The following is a 19,082-nucleotide window of genomic DNA, read 5'->3' on the forward strand; positions in this document are numbered from 1 at the left end:
TGTGTGTCACAGATGTGTGTACAGTAGGCATGTGCCGGTATGGGATTCTGATGGTATAATAACTAAAGATGTCCCGATCGATCGATCGGGTCCGATCACGTAATTTTCAAAGTATCGGAATCGGCAAAAAAATATCGGACATGCCTTTTTTTAATATACATATATTTTTTTTTTAATTTATTTAATCGTTTTCTAATTGTATTTAACGTTACAGACAAAATGTCTTAAACTCATCCAGAGTCTTTAGTTTTGGCTTAAAGTAGGGCAATCAAATTTATCGCGTTAATGGCGGTAATTAATTTTTTTAAAATTGATCACGTTAAAATATTTAACGCAATTAATGCATGTGCTGCACGACCCACTCACGCATTGTTGCGTTCAATCTATAATGGCGCCGTTTTGCCTATATATAGAGCTAATAGGCAGCGTAAAATGATTAGAGTGAATTACAGCAGTCTTTGGCGCCTATTTTCAGTTGGCTAAAGCCAGCCTTTAAATCACTCTCTCAACAATTAGAAATATCGTGGGAAAGCAATGTGAGGAAGAAAGGTAGTAATTGATCTTTTTCTTAACACCCAATATTATTTCCCAACGCAGAGAAGATATATCAATTGGTACCAATACATACGGTCATGGTTGCACTTCCCATCATGCATTTGGGCAGAACAGTTAAATGGCTACAGTATCATTTACTGAAAGCTCAACAAATACACTAGATGGCAATATTTAGTCACAATATACAAAGTCACATTTATCCTTTAAGAATTACAAGTCTTTCTATCCGTGGATCCCTCTCACAGAAAGAATGTTAATAATGTAAATGCCATCTTGAGGATTTATTGTCATAATAAACAAATACAGTACTTATGTACTGTATGTTGAATGTATATATTCGTCCAAGTTTTATTCATTTTTTTCTTCTAATGCACGAAACATTAAAAGCATCTAATAGCTTGGGGGGGTTTGAGGGATTTTCCACTGAGGTTTTTCGTGTGTTTTGCTTTTTTAAGACCGTTTACAATATTATTTGCACGTTTTACTGACTGACTATGCCATTTCTGTTTGTTATTTATAATGTTTTGTGTTTGTCACTGAATAAACAGGTCAGTTCCTTGTTACCAACCATTGTGTGTTATTCAAACTCACCTAATTCAGCTGGCTAGTTGTTATCAAGAGTACTAAAACCTTTTTCAACATGAGTCTGACAACTAAGTAAGGAGGCTAAATGACTTTAAACTTTAACACATGCTCAGATAGGCCGGTTGCAAAACAATATCGGTATCGGATCAGAAGTGCAAAAACCTGGATCGGGACATCCCTAAGGCTTACTATTGAAATGAAGATGGAAATGATAGAAAAATATGAGCGAAAATACAGCCATTAAAAGTCTGCAATCTTCGGTCCTCCTCCGTCCTCCTTCGACTTTCGTTCGCCAGTTTTCATAAATTACAATTATTATGACTGTAACATCGCAAAAAAAATCGCCAGCTTCGTCAGATTTACAATCATTTATTTCAGAACTCTCACTCTGTCACGTCAGCCACGCGGTGCGTTCAGGTACACCACGCAAAACACATTGGCCAAATTAGAACACGATTCGTTACATTTTTACAGGTATTATTATTATTATTATTACTACTATTATTATATCATTGTTCCTATTTTTATTGATAATTTACAGTGGGGCAAATAAGTATTTAGTCAACCACTAATTGTGCAAATTCTCGCACTTGAAAATATTAGAGAGGTCTGTAATTGTCAACATGGTTAAACCTCAACCATGAGAGACAGAATGTGAAAAAAAAAAACAGAAAATCACATTGTTTGATTTTTAAATGATTTATTTGCAAATCATGGTGGAAAATAAGTATTTGGTCAATACCAAAAGTTCATCTTAATACTTTGTTATGTACCCTTTGTTGGCAATAACTGAGGCCAAACGTTTTCTGTAAGTCTTCACAAGCTTTTCACACACTGTTGCTGGTATTTTGGCCCATTCCTCCATGCAGATCTCCTCTAGAGCAGTGATGTTTTGGGGCTGTCGTTGGGCAACACGGACTTTCAACTCCCTCCGCAGATTTTCTATGGGGTTGAGACCTGGAGACTGGCTAGGCCACTCCAGGACCTTGAAATGCTTCTTACGAAGCCACTCCTTTGTTGCCCTGACTGTATTTGGGATCATTATCATGCTGAAAGACCCAGCCACGTCTCATCTTCAATGCCCTTGCTGATGGAAGGAGATTTTTACTCAAAATCTCTCGATACATGGCCCCATTCATTCTTTCCTTTACACAGATCAGTCGTCCTGGTCCCTTTGCAGAAAAACAGCCCCAAAGCATGATGTTTCCACCCCCATGCTTCACAGTGGGTTTGGTGCAATTCAGTATTATTTTTCCTCCAAACAAGAGAACCTGGGTTTCTACCAAAACGTTCTATTTTGGTTTCATCTGACCATAACACATTCTACCAGTCCTCTTCTGGATCATCCAAATGCTCTCTAGCGAACCCCAGACGGGCCTGGACGAGTACTTTCTTCAGCAGGGGACACGTCTGGCAGTGCAGAATTTGAGTCCCTGGCGGCGCATTGTGTTACTGATAGTAGCCTTTGTTACTGTGGTCCCAGCTCTCTGTAGGTCATTCACTAGGTCCCCCCGTGTGGTTCTGGGATTTTTGCTCCCCGTTCTTGTTATCATTTTGGGGTGAAAAGGGATTTGAAAGTCTGTGTTGCCCAACGACAGCCCCAAAACATCACTGCTCTAGAGGAGATCTGCATGGAGGAATGGGCCAAAATACCAGCAACAGTGTGTGAAAAGCTTGTGAAGAGTTACAGAAAACGTTTGGCCTCTGTTATTGCCAACAAAGGGTACATAACTAAGTATTGAGATGTACTTTTGGTATAGACCAAATACTTATTTTCCACCATGATTTGCAAATAAATTCTTTAAAAATCAAACAATGTGATTTTCTGTTTTTTTTCCCACATTCTGTCTCTCATGGTTGAGGTATACCCATGTTGACAATTACAGGCCTCTCTAATATTTTCAAGTGGGAGAACTTGCACAATTAGTGGTTGACTAAATACTTATTTCCCCCTACTGTATTTGTTTTGCTCTATGTTATTGCTATTTGCAAAAGTACTGACCGTATTTATTAAGGATTTAGTGTAGGTTTTCGGGCTGTGAAACGAATTAATGCAATTATAATGTATTCTTATGGGAAAATCCTGCATGACATACGACCTTTTCAACCTACAAACAAGGTGCTGGAACGAATTAACCTCGTATGTAGAAGTACTACTGTTTAGGAAAATTACTTAAATGCCTTATCAAAAGCACAAAAAAACTTCTGCATAAATGTAGTAAAGAATACAAATGATTATTGCATTTTAAAGCCATCATTTTAAAGCCCTGCCTTGTTAGAGTCCCAACAATGGCTGGTCGCTCAGTCATTGTTCATGGTCAAAATTGGCAACACAAGAACCATCACAGACTCAGAGCTGATTAAACACTTCTGTCAATCATTACATTTATCGGGAGTGAGTACTTTCAGCAGCTGCCTACCTCTTCACGCCTGGTAAGTCAATGATTTTCCTCAGGGGTAAAAGTTGATTAAAAAGAATTATTAAGCTTATTTGGCCAAAAGGCATCTTCTGGAAGTAGGCCATGGCAGTGCTTATCAGGGAAATGGTTGTAGTGCTTGACGTTTTGCTTTTACGTGGACATTAAAAAAAATGGTTATTGTTTGACTGAGCGGAAAAGTAGGCTTATAAAGATTTTGTTGGTTGTCAGGGTTGCCTAAAAATGAATCATAATTGAATACCATACCTTCATTCTGAATTTGTTGGCGGTCTTCAATATAGACTGTTTGGATGTCTTTCGCTTGCTTATTCTTGAAAGAATGCACATTCACACACCACAAGACTTATTGACTGACTTGATGACCGTGACAGTCAAAGAGATGCATGCCGGCCACCTCTTTTACTTAATGTGTTCAAAAGCCGTGAAAGATGTCTTTGATGGATGGACAGTGAACACGTGCATCAATAAACACCACAATGACTCCTTGAGCTACGTTGCCATGTCTGTACTGCTCCTGCGATTGTATCTCAATATTCAACATTGAAATTCTAGTTCATATTTGAACCACGACCACAAATGACCATTATACTGAACTACTTGGCAGAACAAGTGCATTTAAATGTCAATCAATCCAGAAACGGAATACAAGGCCCACAGTGATTGCCATTCAAAGCGACATGAGCTGAACCTCATTCGGAGGGACAGACTTCATAGCAGCTTTGCAGTTCAATGCATGTACGGGACACGGGCCAAAACAATCTTGGTGAGGGGCTATCCTTCTCTGTCACACTCGTGACAGACAAATAGCCTTGTGAGTAGCTAAGCAAGCGAAACACATTTTTAGACTCCCTGAGGCTCATTTTGATGAAGTGGTTCAACACAGGGGTCAGGATACTTTCACTTCTACTGTGAGCTCAAGCTAACAATGGGGATGAATACTTCTAGGTACAGCCAACACAAACTCGAAAGTAATTGAGTTGTTTAATATCGAGCCTTGTATAAAGCATCAAACGTATTTCTTTTAAAATGAAAAAGTAGCTTTGAATAGCAAGCAGAACTACTCAGTACATACACAAGGGCAGCATAGGTAGACACATTGGTTTGTGGTAAACCCTCGGGGCTAAAATATTTGGCAGTCCTTAATTGTAACTTTGTCATGAACATATAATTTACATTAAAATGTTTTAGAATCAGCTACTGGACTGTCTCAGGAAATTAGAACACACAATATTCTAATTTTTTGAGACAGTCCTGTGTATATATACAGGACTGTCTCAGGAAATTAGAATACACAATATTCTAATTTCCTGAGACAGTCAGGAAATTAGAATATTGTGTATTCTAATTTCCTGAGACAGTCCTGTATATATACACAGGACTGTCTCAAAAAATTAGAATATTGTGTATTCTAATTTTCTGAGACAGTCCAGTATATAGGGTAGTAAATTGGGCATTCATCAGAATGTTGTAAATATAGAGTTGGGGAAATTAGCAAGCCCCAATCCGGTTCAAGTGATTGGTAATTGGACGCAGTGATGTCATGTTTAGAGGATCAAAAAGCTGATACTACTACAAATCCACACCGTTTGACAAAAAATGTGATATTTTTTCCCTTTAATTGTATATAAATGCATACTGCACATATGGCTCATTCAGGGAGTGCTTAAAAATCTGTGTAAAAAAGGATGAAAATGAATAAAAATACAAGTAAAGAGCGAATTGAGTAGTTTGTTGTTATTGCAATCCCTGGTACTACCAATTTCATGACAATAAGGAAATTATAAGATGTTTCTTTATATTCATCACTTGAAAATGATTGGTAGAAAGGTTGCAATAACTAATCGATTAAATCGATTAAAGTTGATTAATAAATTAGTAGCCAACGTCCTCGTTTGTGTGTAATGTGAGGCGAGAGAGTTCACTGCTACACTCAGGTTGGGTTGCTGAATCAATACAGTAATGTTACGAAGTGTCGAAAGTTAGATCGTCTTTTGTGAGTAAATGAATCCAAATATATTGTTTGTATTCTTTGTTGATGAGACATTACTACTTAACACAGAGCGCTAAGTTAGTTAGCAATTATGCTAAACAGTGTCTTAAGTGGCTGTATTGTGTTTTGGAAAAGCATATTAACACTTGAGTTATTGTTAGAATGTAAAGTTTTCTCATTTCTTTTTAGAAAGAAACTAACATATTTTTGTCACACTGCTGTTGCCATTGTGTGCACTTCCTGTGGGTGTGGTATTACAGTATAAAAGGAATTTCTGTGATGTGTCGGTGGCACATATGCTGAGTAGCACACTGAATAAAGGAGTGTTGTTCCATTTAAGTCTCGGCCTTACATGTTCTTAGATTAAAGAAGTACATAACAGAAACCACACACATAAACCTAATCATATAACAGCTCAGTCTCCTTTCAAGACAAACCCCCATTCAAACTGTAAATTGTCATGTAAGATAGTGCTTTGAAATTGAATTTGGACTGCATTTACGAACAACTGTTTGATAAAGAAAACTGATTCATTACAGTCTGCCTTCTCCATATTTGCTTTTGTTTGATTTTTGAAATAAATGACTCATTGACTTAATTCATATCAGCGCTTTGCCCACAAGAAAAAAAAATGTGAATCTGCAGCACTTTTTTTTTTTTTGAATGAACAGGACTTTGGTCTGATTTTTGTATTGAGAAATATTTTTTATGTTTTATATGCAGAACCTTGGTTTTATGTACTCGAAACACTGCAGTTGAGACTACACAGGGTTCCTACAGGTTTCCTAAGTTAAATTTAAGACTTTTTAAGACCTAATTAAGATGATTTTTTTAAAAACTTAATACCTATTTCACAGCCATATCGACAAAAAAAAAAAAAGTGAATTTGTGGAAATTTTATTTCTCGAAAGTGGAAATGTGGAATGTGTGCAGGATGTAAGAATGCAGCGTATTGAATAGGCTACTCCCACGACACCACCGCAGCGCAATCGTAACTGGGCTAGGATGCAGGGGGGCTGCAGCACTAGCAGCTAGCTGGCTAGCCTTAGCCTCCTTCGCTTCGCTTACATTAGCAGCTTGCTGGCTGGGTTTAGCTTCTGTCTCTTTAGGCCCGTGAGCAGCTGGCTGTCTTAGACGAGCAGATTGAATAACGCCGGCAATGGAGGGAGTTTATTTCTTTCCTCTCATGGAGGTTATGTGCTTGAACGATTTAGCATGGGACTCTAGCGCCTTCATGCCCATTGACCCAGCTGAATTTTTTTTTGCATACGATGCAAAAAGCCTCGAACACACTGCTATCTACTTGTTTGAGCCAAAGGCGAAAGAATTGTTTACTCAACCACGCTTCTCTGAATTTACATTTCCCCATCTAATATGGAATGTATGGCTCCTCGGTGTAAAGAAAAAAAAAAAAAAAATTCTAGTGTAGAGCATGACATTTTGTCGGCACACCTGTCGTGACACGAGATTCACGCAGGATTCTGCGGGACGGGATTTTGACAAAGGGCTGTGTTGCGTTCTCAATGATTGGCTCGTCCACCAGGTTTATTTATTTAGGCTACGTTATTTAATCAAAATGGTAAATGACATTTTTGAGGATTAATAAGACACGGAAAAGTTACATACATCTAGATTTTAAGACCCAGATATGAAAATTCAATCCTTTTTCAAGACCTTTTAACGTATTTTTTTACAAATTCATGAATTCAATGCTTTTAAGAATTTTTTAAGACGTCGCGGGAACCTGATACAGTTAAGTCAGGAAGCTGCAATAAAATATTATTTTGAAGGAAATAGTCATCTAGTGCTGCAACGATTAATCGATTAACTCGAGTATTTGATTAGAAAAAAAAATATTCTAATTAAATTTTCCTGCCTCGAGTATTCATTTAATTAAAATGGCACTGTAATGGTTTGTTTGGAAAGTGTTTGCCTTTAGTTTCATTGATTTGGGTGGATACACTGCCCTCTAGTCTGCCTAATTTCATATGGCTGAGTCCAGCTGCTCCCTGTTAAGACCAACATAAGCTAGGTTTCTGTTTGAGCTAATGTTTTTTAATGCATTCGTAATTTAAAGGTATATTTAGCCATTTTTTGTGGGAATATGTGTTTTAACTATTTGTTAAGAGCATTGTTAAAACAAACACAAAAAAAAAAAAAAAACATTGGCATTTATTAGCATTTAAACTAACGGACTTTTACTATGTAAGTTAGCCAATTTTTCTTTTATTGTACATATATCCTCATTTATTTATTTTTTTTTATACCGTTTGAGGCTCAGGTGAGTTATTTAAATTTTTTATCCGATTACTCGATTATTCGAACTAACTAGTTCATCGATTGACTACTAAAATAATTGATAGCTGCAGGCCTACAGTCATCCATTTTGTCTTCATTGTTACTTACAAAATGCCTAAAACAAACGTAAAGTTAAATTGTTAAGGTAATTGAAAAAAGTGACATTCATCCGACTAATCGATTAATCGTTCCATTAATCGTCCAATTAAGCGATTATACAAATATTCGTTAGTTTGAGCCCAAATCGGTATATTAGTCAATTAATAAAATTATTGTTAGTTGCAGTACAGCACTTGAACATCACAAAACTCTTAATGCATTTTAAAGGCTTCCTACTTTTTTCATGAACAAGGCTTCAGGATGATAAACATCACTGGGATGTAAGGAACAGTTGTTTACCCTTAATTTTGTTCCAAGAATAAAGTACAGAATTAAATGTGATAAATTGGCAACCATCTGCTATTATTTTACTACACCAAGTACAAACTGTGTATTAACGGCTTTAGCCTAAAAACATGTTCTTTTTCCTTAAACACTTCAATAAAGATTATTTTTGTAATTGACGTCAGAGAGTAAATAATATTACATTTCAAGGTCTTATTGAAAATTCATTTAATCCTTTCTACACATTGCCGCATATGACAAACAATCAGCACCTTCTTCACTTTTATGTATGAAAAAAAAAGCCTGGTTTGAGTGGTGAGGTTGGATGTACGCGCAGGCAAAGTGATTAGCATCCATCACTGTCTGTTCCTCCCAGACTGCAGGGGCAACCATGACAGATGAATTGACCACAATCAGGGCTGAAATGGCAAAGCGATGCAGCGGAAGAAGGCTGGGAGGCAGCGTGTTGATCACCGTGGACTGAAACACGTGAAACCATTTTTAAAAGGTCAGCGGAAAAAGGAAAAATGTACTTTGGGAGGAGAAAAGGTTTTACTAACCATTGTGTGTTATGAATCTGTAGAGCATGTACTGTTAAATACTTAACATGCTTAAAACTACACGATGATCTGAACATCTGTACATTTAAATCATTGGCCACGAATATGGAAGACGCAATTGTTTCTTATCTTTTTAACTGTTCTGAATAGACTTACAGTAAGTTACGTTACGTTACGTTACGTTACGTTACGCTACGTTACTTTACATTACGCTACGTTACTTTACATTACGTTACGTTTAGGGCTGTCAAACTATTAAAATTTCTAATCGAGTTAATTACAGCTTAAAAATTAATTAATCGTAATTAATCGCAATTCAAACCATCTATAAAATATGCCATATTTTTCTGAAAATTATTGTTGGAATAGAAAGATAAGACAAGACGGATATGTACATTCAACATACAGTACATAAGTACTGTATTTGTTTATTATAACAATAAATCAACAAGATTGCATTAACATTATTAACATTTTCTTAAAGCGATCCATGGATAGAAAGACTTGTAGTTCTTAAAAGATAAATGTTAGTACAAGTTATAGAAATTTTATATTAAAACCCCGCTTAATGTTTTCGTTTTATTTAAATTTGTAAAAATTTCAATCAAAAAATAAAGTAGTAGCTCGCCATTGTTGATGTCAATAATTACACCATGCTCACTCATTGTGCTTAAACCCATAAAATCATTTGGACCCAAGCGCCAGCAGAGGGCGCCAAACACCAAAAAACAAGTAACAAGCGGACATTAGACTGTTGTCATTTTAATCTGTTTGAGCGGGGCACGTGCATTAATTGCGTCAAATATTTTAACGTTAGTCATTTAAAAAATTAATTACCGCCCGTTAACACGATAATTTTGACAGCCCTAGTTACATTACATCAGAAACTCGTTCGCTACGCCCCCGTTCCAAACCGAGCACCCAGAACCGAAACGGTTCAATACAAATACACGTACCGTTACACCCTTAATAATAGTTAATTTATTTTCCCCTCAAAATAACTCAAAATATAGCCATTAAAAACCCCTGGCAGCAAAAGTGAGTACACCCCTTAGTGAAAGTTGTCAATATTAACATACAACATGTCAACTGTCAATATTTTGTGTGGCCACCACTATTATCCAGAAATGAGTTTACTCTCCTAGGCATGGAGTTGACCAGAGCTTCACAGGTTGCCACTGGAATGCTCTTCCACTCCTCCATGACGACGTTTCCGAGCTGCCGGATATTTGAGACTTTGTGCACCTTCCGCTTGAGGATCCTCCAAAGAGGTTCTATTGGGTTCAAGTCTGGAGACATGCTTGGCCAGTCCATCACTTTTACCCTCAGCCTCTTCAGTAAAGCATTGGTCATCTTGGAGGTGTTTTTGGGCTCATTGTCATGCTGGAACACTGCCCTGCGACCCAGTTTCTGGAGGGAGGGGATCATGCTCTGCTGCAGTATTTCACAGTACATGTTGGAATTCATGTTTCCCTCTGACTAAATACAGTATTTGCCCCACTGTAAGCTGCACACAGACAACTTTTCATTGTGTCAAAGTGTCATTTTGTCAGTGTTGTCCCATGAAAAGATATACTTAAATATCTGCAGAAATGAAAGGGGTGTACTCACTTTGGTGATATACTGTACGTTACGTTACGACTAGATCTCACATTGGCGTATTTTTGCAACTGAGTCCGAGTCACCTGATTTTGAGAATCTGCCGATACCGAGTCCCGATCCAAGACTGTTTTTTTTTTTTTTTTTTTTTTTTTTTTTAACAAAAGTTCCAAACATGTTACTATCCCACTGTGCTGCCTTCATAATGTGAATTATTTTGAAACAAGAACAGCATAGAAAAATGCTTGTCTTTATAAAATGCTTCATTGAGTGAGTCCATTGCTGAGAATAGCCTCTCATTTGCACAATGAGTAACCACAGCACACTTATTACTGGGCTGCAGGTTTAACGATGATTGACACATTTGTGCTTTTGATTGTAGAGCTACCAAGCTTCTCTGGCAAGATCAAAGCTACACACCTGTAAATCATCATTAAATTTAAGTACCAAACGCAAACGGCACTGGACAGTTTGGTCACAGTGCTTAGCAGGAGGGTGGGGTGCCGTACGAGAAGGAAGCAGAAAACCATAAATATATTTTTTAAAATTAAAAACCCGATCCTTTTCACCCGATTCCAATCCTCTGAAAAATGGCACAATCAGCCCGATTGCCTTTCATGTTATTAGATCGGGATATCCCTAGTTATGCCTTGTGTTACTTATACTTCGAATTTCCTTAACCGTAATTAGACCTAGAGCGTATAAAAATAGTTTTCAGGACGAACTAAAACATTGCAAGCACAGCATAAAATCAGTCATAACCCACATAATTCCTGACAGTTCATTACAAGGATGATAATGCAGTCTTAAGTCTCAGGCGGGCAAAAGCAGCTCCATTGAATGACTAATAAAGTCAAAGAGCTATCAAAAGCGGTCTGTTAACACCCACAATGGGACTCCTTGAGTGAATGAGGAACATGTTGGACAAGGTTGAATCAGTGATTTAGTTTGAAGAGATCTTGTAAAGATGTCAGTTCAAAACGCTGACCTAAATATGTGATCATCTTGTCCACTTTACATGACAGAAATGACCTGTCGTAGAAGGCCAAGTGCAATGTAGGGTACACTTCATTAAAATTGCAATAACTTGTTTCAGGTAGGCATGTGCCAATTACTGGGTTCAAGGTTTACCGTGGTATGAAAACGTGACGGTTTCAAAACCACAAACATTTTTAGTCATACCGTAGTATGGTATTAGCTATTTTTTATATCCCAAAAATACAGTGAAAAATCTGTGGCTTGGGAAAGCAGCGCTCACCCCTCCCCCTCCGGTTGTTGCTCTGTCCTGTATCTGTCGGTGACACTATACCTAAGCCTTTTCCCCCTCAAAAAAGACAAAGTCGTTAGTATGGGAGTACTCCCGATAGCGAAAGGAAACAGACAGCTGCGGCTTAGAGGAGGAAGGACAGCCGACACGCTCGCGGAGGGTGGTTGCCAGGGGAAGCAACACCTCCAACATGATTTCACATTTACGTCACCATCATCCGTCACTTTACACAAAATTTAATGTACATTGTAAATGCTGTAATGAACGTTTTCAACCAGCGATGAGCAGTTCACTCAAACGTGTTTAATGTGTCTAGCGATGGTAAAAAAAATTACTATAACGTAAGCTTGTTAACAAGGTAGATAACGTGGCTAGTTAGCATGCCAAGACGGCTAGCTAGTTTCCTCACAACCATTAGCCTACTTTTGTAAAGTCTTCCGTAGTGCTGCAATGATTAATTGATTAACTTGAGTAATTCGATTAGAAAAAAAGATTCAAATTCAATTTTCTGGTTCAAGTATTCATTTAATTAAAGTGGCGTTGTAATGGCTTGTTTTGAAAGTGTTTGCATTTAGTTTTATTGATTTGGGTAGACACACTGCCCTCTAGTGGCAAAAGTGAATATGAGAACTCATTTCACATGGCTGAATCTAGCTGCTCCCTGTTAAGACAAGCATAAGCTAAGTTTTTGTTTGACGCCAATTTGTTTTTTTTTTAATGCATTTGTAATTTAGTTGATAAGTATATTTAGTTGTTTTTTGTGGGAATACAGTAGGGCAAATAAGTATTTAGTCAACCACTAATTGTGCAAGTTCTCCCATTTGAAAATATTAAAGAGGCCTGTAGTTGGCAACATGGGTAAAACTCAACCATGAGAGACAGAATGTGGGGGGAAAAAAACAGAAAATCACTTTTTATGATTTTTAAAGAATTTATTTGCAAATCATGGTGGAAAATAAGTATTTGGTCAATACCAAAAGTTCATCTCAATACTTTGTTATGTACCCTTTGTTGGCAATAATAGAGGTCAAACGTTTTCTGTAACTCTTCACAAGCTTTTCACACACTGTTGCTGGTATTTTGGCCCATTCCTCTATGCAGATCTCCTCTAGAAGAGTGATGTTTTGGGGCTGTCGTTGGGCAGCACCGACCTTCAACTCCCTCCACAGATTTTCTATGGGGTTGAGATCTGGAGACTGGCTAGGCCACTCCAGCACCTTGAAATGCTTCTTACGAAGCCACTCCTTTGTTGCCCTGGCTGTATGTTTGGGATCATTGTCATGCTGAAAGACCCAGGCACGTCTCATCTTCAATGCCCTTGCTGATGGAAGGAGGTTTTTACTCAAAATTTCTCGATACATGGCCACATTCATCCTTTCCTTTACACAGATCATTCGTCTTGGTCCCTTTGCAGAAAAACAGCCCCAAAGCATGATGCTTCCACCCCATGCTTCACAGTGGGTATGGTGTTCTTCGGATACAATTCAGTATTCATCTCCAAACACGAGAACCTGTGTTTCTACCAAAAAGTTCTATTTTGGTTTCATCTGACCATAACACATTCTTCCAGTCCTCATCTGGATCATCCAAATGCTCTCTAGCGAACCGCAGACAGGCCTGGATGTGTACTTTCTTCAGCAGGAGGACATGTCTGGCAGTGCAGGATTTGAGTCCCTGGTGGTGCATTGTGTTACTGATAGTAGTCTTTGTTACTTTGGTCCCAGCTCTTTGTAGGTCATTCACTAGGTCCCCCCGTCTGGTTCTGGGATTTTTGCTCACCGTTCTTGTTATCATTTTGACGCCACAGGGTGAGATCTTGCATGGAGCCCCAGATTGAGGGAGATTATCAGTGGTCTTGTAGGTCTTCCATTTTCTAATAATTGCTCCCAAAGTTGATGTTTTTTTGCACCAAGCGCGTTACCTATTGCAGATTCAGTCTTCCCAGCCTGGTGCACGTCTACAATTTTGTATCTGGTGTCCTTCAACAGCTCTTCGGTCTTGGCCATAATGAAGTTTGGAGTGTGACTGACTGAGATTGTGGACAGGTGTCTTTTATACCGATAATGAGTTAAAACAGGTGCCATTAATACAGGTAACGAGTGCAGCCTCGTTCGACCTCGTTTGAAGAAGTTAGACCTCTTTGACAGCCAGAAATCTTGCTAGTTTGTAGATGACCAAATACTTATTTTCCACTCTAATTTGGAAATAAATTCTTTAAAAATCAAACAATGTGATTTTCTGTTTTATTCCCCACATTCTGTCTCTCATGGTTGAGGTTTACCCATGTTGACAATTACAGGCCTCTCTAATCTTTTCAAGTAGGAGAACTTGCACAATTGGTGGTTGACTAAATACTTATTTGCCCCATTGTATGTGTTTGAACCATTTGCTATGAGCAAAAAACGAAAACAAAAACAAAAAAAAAGGATTTTATTGCAATACCGTAACACCGTGAAATTGCGTTATTATTGCTTAAGGTTATCATACCGGCACACACATTTTTGAGGCGGTCACAAGATTTATCATTTTCACATTATTTAAGGACGTTTGGAAAGCTTTTGGCCAGCAAAAGCCCAACTCGACAATCACCATATAAATAATGTTGCAGTTTCCAGATATTCTGTTTAAAATGAACTCTGCATCATTGTGGGTTTAGCAGACTACACAAACCAGGTACATTTTAATCAACGGCTTTGTTAAACATACACCAAACCAATGAGTCGACCCAAATCTCCAAAGAGAAGGTATAACACATGCAAAGCCCTGAAACAATGTCAATGGCTGAAGAGCACAGTGCTGACTGAGCTCCTCACGCACGCTTTTGCTTCATTTTTCCAGCCAGCAGTCAGCACTGCCTTTGACAATTGATTGGGCTACCCAGCATAATTCAGATGACAAGTTAAGACATTAGCCCAGCAGCTCACAAATATTCATTATCTTGACTTAGAACAGACATGGGTGGGCGTTTAACTTATTAAAAGCGTTTGTGTTTTGGCGTAAGTCATGATTAGACCGAGGCAACGTTTGCAGTAATCAGCCAGCCTCTAATCTTGCCATTTTAATTTTCCACAAGTAACAGATGCGAAATCTTTGCGGATTAAATGCGCTTTCATGTTTCCCACGGCGCATGATGTTTCAAAACACATCTGACATCAAACCGCTTAAGATGGAACACTTAAGCTTTTGCGATAGAGCTTTGGGTGACAGTGAAGAAATGGTGAACACGGACTCCTTGTAACGGTGTTATCAGTCACTGTGTGATGTTGACAAATTAAGCCTCTATGCAAGTTTTTCCAACAGGAAGGAATAGATCAACAAACCACTAGTAAAAATCTGATAATGGGCTTCATTTACACTGCATTGTTTAAGAACTTCCAAATGTGGACAATGGGCTCTGGCCCAGTGAGACCAAGGAAGGAATTTTGTCCATAATTAAACAAGGTATGTTGCTGCAAACATTTACTCAATATTGTTTACTCTTACATTAAAATTTACTAGGGTTGTTCCAATCATGTTTTTTTGCTCCCGATCCCGATCCCGATATTTCCCGATCATGTACATTTTGGCAATGCATTAAGAAAAAAATGAATAAAACTCGGACAAATATATACATTCATACAATTGGTGCCACTACGCACAGTCATGGTTGCACTTCCCATCATGCATTTGGGCAGAACAGTTAAATGGCTACAGTATCATTTACTGAAAGCTCAACAAATACACTAGATGGCAATATTTAGTCACAATATACAAAGTCACATTTATCCTTTAAGAATTACAAGATCCCTCTCACAGAAAGAATGTTAATAATGTAAATGCCATCTTGAGAATTTATTGTCATAATAAACAAATACAGTACTTATGTACTGTATGTTGAATGTATACAGTATATTCGTCCGAGTTTTATTCATTTTTTTCTTAATGCATTGCCAAAATGTATATGATCGGGAAAAATTATCGGGAATAATTGGAATTGAATCAGGAGCAAAAAAAAAAAAAAAAGCAATCGGATCGGGAAATATCAGGAATCAAGCCAATGAGTGTGTTTTGTCCGTCGACTGACGCCGTTTCCATTGTACTTCACGGTCATTTGAGTGCTGGCTTAACAACGTACAAGACCGCTGGTAGTTCGTATATTTTAACTAAATATTGCCATCCAGTGTATTTGTTGAGCTAAACGATTGAAGCGCGTTTCTTTTTGTGAACAAAATCTTTTTTGAGAGATAGGAATATTATTTTTGTTGTGCCCTCACTAAATGAAACTTTTTTTTTTTGTGAAGGAGTTGCCGAAGCTTATGCCAATAAACAGCGTGGTCCAATGAACGCCTGTGTCCACTCGCCTTTCTTTGCCTTTTAGCTCTCAATGTGCAAAAAGCGGCGTCATTGTAATCTGTTGGAGGCAATGCATGAGCGGGTCATTCCGCGCATGCGTTAAATGCGACAAATATTTTAAAGTGATTAATTTAAAAAATTAATTACCGCCCGTTAATGCGATAAATTTGACAGCACTAGTATATTTATGATTGCTCTTTACATTAAAAAAATGTTTTATCCAATTACTCGATTAATCGATTGAATTGTCAGTCGAATACTCCATTACTAAAATATTCGATAGCTAGCCCTACATCTGTGGCACACATCTTCAGAAAATTAACACAAACACTTTAAAAACATACACACACACACACACCAACACCAAAAATGTGATTCAGGAATTCAATCAGAATGGGGTAAATAGACCTGCAGTATCTATCCACCAACCCAAGAGATGATTTGATAGAACAGCATGGGAAAAGCATCACAACCACCTCAGAAATGTCCAAAGATTGATAGCGGCATATTGTATGTGGAGCTGCATGGTAAATCATCATCACTTGCATGGCTCAGCAAGAGTACAGCCTACATATTGTATTTGTTTTATATTCCGTAAATCCATCTTGAAGGAGAGCAGACTGATCTCATATAGAAAACCAACCATTCTTACAAACAATTAAATTAACCTGCACTCATTTCTTAATCCAAGAGGAAAACTGATTTGAATATAGATCCTCCAGGATGCTACGCAGGTATGGCAACCCTTACTTCCCATCAGCATCCTGTATATTATTGTAGCCTCCCTGGACCCTAGTCCCTGCAACGTCAATGGTATGCCATAAATGTTGACAGAACACAAAAACCACACGAGGGCCTCCAAAAACTTGAATCCAAAACCTTAATCATGCTCGTGCTGTCTTCATACAACGATGAAAGTGCAGTTTGATACGACTCGAAGAGCCTAAATTCAACTGAAAATGATACTTCCACTAAGCACACGTCGCTTTCTCTTTATAGGCTATGGGCTACACATATTACTTGATTCCACCACACTTCGGACATTCGCAGCAGATTTAAAGGAGAGAGAGCAACATCCATCCTGAATGTCTACTCACGAAGCAGTGATTTAACAAAGTATAGTTTAAAAACAAAGCAGACAAAGCTCCCCGACTTGCGCAACAAACTTTCCTCCCGTTATGCCAAGGCGGTCACCGTTAGAGCTATTCAGTAACAATCGTGCTCAAAGTGGCCAAAGCAGCAACGGCAACAATGTCAACTTGCAACTTTTACCATTTTCCGCCAGCAACGACAATACGACATGCAGAAAACATATGAGAACTGAAAAAAAGCTTGTCTTTACTCACAGTGGATCGCGGACGAGTCCGTATATCCCAGCGGTAAACCCCAGCGAGCCTCTCCGGTCCGGTGTCTCCCGCCCGCCCCTGCTCGCCGGACACATCCAACCAACAGTGTCAGTGTCACTACTCACTCTCCTCCTCCTTCTCCTCTTCTTCCTCCTCTCTCTTCCTCCTCCGCTCGTGGCCCATGACGTCACTGATAGCTCAGCCCCTAACGGTGGTACAACTGAATAATACATGGTCACGCATGGGGCCATCAACTAGAAAGAAACCCTGAGTCTGCTCACTTTGACATTACGCAGCTCCTCTCGTGCCAGGGTAGAAAAAATATTTTTATTTGGTAATCTGTGCTACATCTTGGTACAGATTAGTTAACTGTACTCACAATGTAGTAATCTTTATTTAATCATATTAATAATCTGTGAGTAGAGATTAGTAAATTTTGGCATAGGCAGAGTTTGACTTTTGGGGCACAACATGTTGATAATCACGCAGTGTCAGCAATACAATTAATTTACAAGAATATTTATAATAATAAATTGACAATAAGTGTTTTTGTTTCCCATCATTCTTGAGGGGAATTCTAAATCAGGCTGCTAAGGCAATACTTTTCGGCAAGATCGTCATCCATCGAATATGGTACGCCCGCCGGTGTCATGCCAATGTAGTTACCTCAGTCAAAAATTGTATCCCCTGGGCGGGGCCATATGGAGGTAGATTTGTGTCTATTATTCAATCCAAAAAAAAGTTGCTTCATTCAAAATATAGAATTTCAATCATTGTGGGATCATTGCCATGCTGAAAGACCCAGGCACGTCTCATATTCAATGACCTTGCTGATGGAAGGAAATTTTCACTCAAAATCTCTCGACACATGGACCCATTCATTCTTTCCTTTACACAGATCAGTCATCCTGGTCCCTTTGCATAAAAACAGCCCCAAAGCATGATGTTTCCACCTCCATGTTTCACAGTGGGTATGGTGTTCTTCGGATGCAATTCAGTATTCTTTCTCCTCCAAACACGAGACCCTGTGTTTCTACCAAAAAGTTCTATTTTGGTTTCATCTGACCATAACACATTCTCCCAGTCCTCCTCTGAATCATCCAAATACTCTCTAGTGAACCACAGACGGGCCTGGAAGTGTACTGGCTTCAGCAGGGGGACACGTCTGGCAGTGCAGGATTTGAGTCCCTAGCGGCGCATTGTGTTGCTGATAGCAGCCTTTGTTACTATGGTCCCAGCTCTCTGTAGGTCATTCACTAGGTCCTCCCATGTGGTTCTGGGATTTTTGCTCACCATTCTTGTTATCATTTTGACGCCCCGGGGTGAGATCTTGCATGAAGCCCCAGATCGAGTGAGATTATCAGTGGTCTTGTATGTCTTCCATTTTCTAATAATTGCTCCCACAGTTTATTTCTTTACACCAAGCGTTTTACCTATTGCAGATTCAGTCTTCCCAGCCTGGTGCAAGTCTACAATTTTGTCTCTGGTGTCCTTCGACAGCTCTTTGGTCTTGGCCATAGTGGAGTTTGGAATGTGACTGACTGAGCTTGTGGACAGGTGTCTTTTATACCGATAATGAGTTAAAACAGGTGCCATTAATACAGTTAACGAGTTATTTGCCCTACTGTATCCACCTCATAACTATCACCTAATCGTATGTTTTTTTTTGTTACGTCACATTTTCCATGATATTTTAGATGATAAATAATTGATCCAAACAAAGAAAAA

At 38.5% G+C, this 19,082-nt stretch overlaps 1 protein-coding gene across 1 annotated transcript in view; it reads right to left on the reverse strand.

Annotated features, from left to right (window-relative positions):
• The window catches only part of LOC130927168 (PTB domain-containing engulfment adapter protein 1), a 118,199-nt gene extending 100,702 nt beyond the window's left edge, over positions 1–17,497 (reverse strand). The window contains exon 1 of the mRNA XM_057852795.1: positions 17,355–17,497. The gene's annotated coding sequence lies outside the window, so the exon portion shown is untranslated. The remainder of the gene's footprint in view (positions 1–17,354) is intronic.
• Between the last annotated feature and the right edge of the window lie 1,585 nt (positions 17,498–19,082).

Source organism: Corythoichthys intestinalis, chromosome 12 (genome assembly GCF_030265065.1).
Source record: "Corythoichthys intestinalis isolate RoL2023-P3 chromosome 12, ASM3026506v1, whole genome shotgun sequence".
Classification (NCBI taxonomy): Eukaryota; Metazoa; Chordata; class Actinopteri; order Syngnathiformes; family Syngnathidae; genus Corythoichthys; species Corythoichthys intestinalis.